This window comes from Arachis duranensis, chromosome 2 (genome assembly GCF_000817695.3).
Source record: "Arachis duranensis cultivar V14167 chromosome 2, aradu.V14167.gnm2.J7QH, whole genome shotgun sequence".
NCBI lineage: Eukaryota > Viridiplantae > Streptophyta > Magnoliopsida > Fabales > Fabaceae > Arachis > Arachis duranensis.
Window position 1 is genome coordinate 62,540,357 of NC_029773.3, and position 4,846 is coordinate 62,545,202.

Consider the following 4,846-nt stretch of genomic DNA (forward strand, 5'->3'; position numbering starts at 1 on the left):
TTATATCTATCTAAATTTTAAATTCAAAATTTTATAAATTATAAATTTTAAATTATTTAAATAATATATGATGAAATAAAAAAAAATAAAATTACATTAGATTATACCGAATCTCAGATATATTAGAATGAATTTATTTTTGGCTTTATCCCATATGCATAGTATCCTAACTATGTACACGTAAATGTAATATATTCCGACTACATTTGGATATTTTTAACTTATAACACATCTTAGGTACATAATAACTGAACTCTATATTTGATTATATTTTATCCTATGTATTTAAGATATGTAATGTAAATGTAAATCTGTAAATTTTTAAAACATTACATATTTAGTAAATAAAATATTTAAATAAAAAAACAATTCCGATATGTTATCAACAGCATTTTTTTCTATTTCTGCTAACTCTTGTTTATAATTATGTTTAATGAAAATATTTTTATAGATGTGTCTAATAAAAATAATTTTTTATGATTGTATCTAATGAAGGTATTTTTATAAATATATTTTTTAGATGTGTCTCTTTATACGTGTGTTTAAAATATAATAATTAATTATTATTGACAATAAATTAACAAATAGTATATTGGTATTCTATACTTTTTCATAAAAAAATTCGATCATGGTGTGAATAAACACATCGTAATGAATTAATATACTTAGTGGTGGTAGTATTCTATTCTATCTAATACAAAATCATTAATAGAGAATTATTCTGTAGTGAAAAATTAACATATCTTAAAGGAGAGAGCTTGAGAGTTGGGTTGATTATGATCATTTATATGCAGCTATGATCTCTCATTCCTTCATTTTTCTTCATCATTATTGGGTTATGTATGAAGTAATATTAATTTCAATGTCTTTAATATTTTCTGACAATTTCTCTGCTTATTTTCTTTCACTACTAAAGGTGTATTATATTCTATGACTCATGTTTTTTATATGAATGTTATATATGTGTTATGCTTGGATATGGATATGAAAGGTGTTATACATTGATGTGATAGTTACTTTTTTTAAAATTTATAAAGTAAAAATTGAACTATCCGATTTTTTTATTATCAAAGATTGAAATAAATCGGACAATTCGATTTGTTTGGAGAAAAAAATTTCTAAAATTTTGAAGGACGATAATCGGTAGGTCTATCTGATTTTAGTATTTTAATTTTTTTATTTTGCCATGCACCAAATCGAATTGTCGATTTGTATAATTAAAAAAATTTTAAATGCTTAAATACAAATTAGACCGTCCGATTTGTAACTTTATATATACACCCACTCTAACCCGGTTGATAGAACTCCATTCTTCTTCTTCTTCTTTTCGTCACCCCTCACCTCTTTAGAGTTTTCTCCTCTCGTCATACTCTCCTCCTTTACTTTAAAAAATTACAATGAGCTTGAATATTTTTAATGTGAGTTAAAAAAATAAGATGGATGATAGAGTTTTGTTAAAAAGTATATTATTATGGTCAGATTTTGTTATAAACATATGAAAGAGTAAAATTTGTATGTGAAAATATATTGGATATTGTTATTTCATTCAAACTCTCATTTAAAAAAACTAAAGCATGTGATTTGTGAGAAAATAGATCTTCAAATATTAAAGAGAGTGTCATGTATTTTGTACAGGTATCCTATATCAATATTTGGTAGTATGTGACTAATGAAGCGAGCATGCAAGAGATATTTTCAATGTATATTGAAACTCACTGTCAGATGTCATTCATTGAGTTGTATATTGAGTTTGAACAATCTGAAGCCAACCGACTATCGAAGGAAAGATTACAATAATGATAGCGAGGAAGAGTTTAAAAGCAACTATAAGGTCATTGATCCAAATGAAGATGAAGATTAATTTGATTGCACTATGGAGGCAGATGTCTCGGAGGTGACAAATGCATTAGCAAACCAGCATCCATTTAAGGAGGCATCTTTCATGCGCACGTTGGATTTGAAGGCCATGCATACATAGAAATTTTCAGAATACATGAATGCAGGTATGTAATTTGGATATTTGTATGAGATTAAAATTTTGTTATTTTTTATATTGTAGAACGATTAATAATTACTTATATAACATGTGAAAATATAATTAATTAGTATTTATTTATTATTTATTTGGTTAAATTTAAAATAATTATCTTACTAAGTTTGAATAATTTTTTGGTTAAATTTGAAGTAATTACTTTATTAGGAATAAAATGGTAGATGATGAATTTGTCGTGGGAATGAAATTTTTAGTTTTTGGAAAGCTGTCATTATGACGATAAAAAATTATACCATTTATAGGGGTGTAGATTATTGGGTGTATGAGTCGGAAACAATGATATTTTATGCTAAGTGTACACCATACAGTATAGGCTGTAATTGGCTGATCAGGGTTAGCATGATCCGCAAGAAGTACTGTTGAATTATAAGGAGGTACAATGATAGTTGTACTTGTACTAGAGCCACCATTTCTCAAGACCATTCGAAACTAGATTCCAACACAATTGCAGAAGTAATGAATTTGTTGGTAGAGGCTGACCCCTCTATAAAGATAAAATCAGTTATTGCGGAAGTACGGTCGAAGTTCAATTACACCATCAGCTTTTACAAAGCACAGTTGGTAAAACAAAAGTTAGTGAAAATATTTTTGGAGGTTGGAAAGCATCTTACGAAGTTTTACCCATATAGTTTGAGGCCATGTGTCACAAGAAGTTATCAGCAACCGTCCATTTTGAAACTATGCCTATATATCAGGACGATGACTTAGTAACTGATATCCAGGTATAACATTAAGTCTTTTGGAGTTATTACCCTTGCATTAGAGCATTTAGACATTGTAAACTAGATGTCTAAGAAGATGGGACTCACTTGTATAAAAAAAAATAAAGGTTGTTTATTGGTTGTAGTTTCACATAATAATAATAATAATAATAATAATATCGTGCCTATTACATTTGTCATTGTGGTGGAAGAGACTTCTGATGCGTAGCACTTTTTTCTTAATAACTTGCAATAACATGTGGTAATTCGGGATAGTGTGAGACTTATCTCTGACCGACACGATTCCATTAGTTTAGCTATTGCTCATAGTAACAGAGTTTGATCGCCTCCTAGACCTTTCCACACATTTTGGCCTTCATGTAGTTCCTCCAATGACTTCCTAAAGTGAGTAAGAGAATGAAATCTATAATGTCGGTTACCACGCTCCTAGTTACACCACTTGGCATCATTTATTTCGTTAACAAAATTTTACCTTAAACATTAAAATACAATGTGCAACACTTAGTTAAAGTTAATACTAGATAATTTTACCTATTTGCAAGGAAAAAAAGTTGAGGGTTACCAAAAATCAATGCAAAAATTGGTAGAGGATCCATCAATTTTTTTGCAGTCAAAACGAGATGTCCTACATAGTGCTTTGTATAAGTGTGCTAGGCATGCTGATTTCCAATTAAATTCTCTTATACTGGCAAAATTGCAAAGCAAAGGTAAAAATTTTCAATGCACAGCTGCCCCAAACTTATCCCCAAATAAGATTATATCAAATAATAACATAATGTGGCACTTCATGTACCTCTTGAATGCCATTTTTGTCACTCAGATATAAAGATAAAAATCAATCTGCCGTAAATGCTCTTCCACAATAGAATTGTACAAATCTTACGTCAGTAGGTGATTACACATCAACATCTATAAACTCTACAAAATGTAGCTAAATACTACATCAAACAAAATTATCCATAAATACTCACTCATTATTTTATGATAATTTATAACAATAAAAACAGAATTTTTATTATCATTAACATAATTTAGTTATATTTAACAAACTACCATTATTTACCCAAATAATAAAATAAAATTATAATTAATTATAATTTTAATAATACTAATATTCTATTCTATTCTATTCATACGCATACATACATAAATAATACATTAACTAGCATACGTACGGCTAACATACAAATTACTTAACTAATACTATTCAAAAATTTAAAAACTTAACTACAATAAATATATTAATTAAATATCTAACATTAATTAATTAATTATTAAAATTTAAAAATATAATATTTAAAATATGTTAAATCTATTTTACAGAAACTCCACAATAATAATTTAACTTCTAATAATAATTAATAAAACTTAAATATATCTAAAATATAATTCTAATAATTATTATTAAATATCATGAAAATATATTTTCTAATAACCTACAGTAATAGTATTCACTAACTAAATTCAACAATACATTTCCAACTTCTACATTAATTATCATTTAATTAATATTAATAACTTTAATCTCTAACATTATTACTAATATTTTTGTTAAATTAAAAAATAAAAATAATAATTTACATAATTAAAATGACTAATTTTTTGGTATTGTTCTATAAAAAACTGAGGTTGTTAAAGAAGAGAAGAGAAAAAAATAAGGGTTGAGATTTCACACAGAGATATTACATACACAACACGTTGATACTACACATAAATCGAATAGTCTAATTTGTATACCTAAATTAAACGGTACGATTTGTGTACCTAAATTAAACTGTTTAATTACTCTACTCTCAACCTATATTATTCCATTAGTATATCCCTGACATCACAATGGTATATATACCATTTTAAAAATTTTATTTCAAAATTAAAAAGTATATTCTCTTCCTTATTAATTTCAATTTATTTCCTCACTTTTTGTACATGTTTTTCAAATTTTTAATTTATTTTCAAATTAACCACCATATGCATTACTCTACTTGTATACTTATTTATAATCCCTTGATTTCATTGTTCACTATAATTTTCGGGTTGCGCATCCCTTTTCTTTTTTTTTTTTTTCATTCGT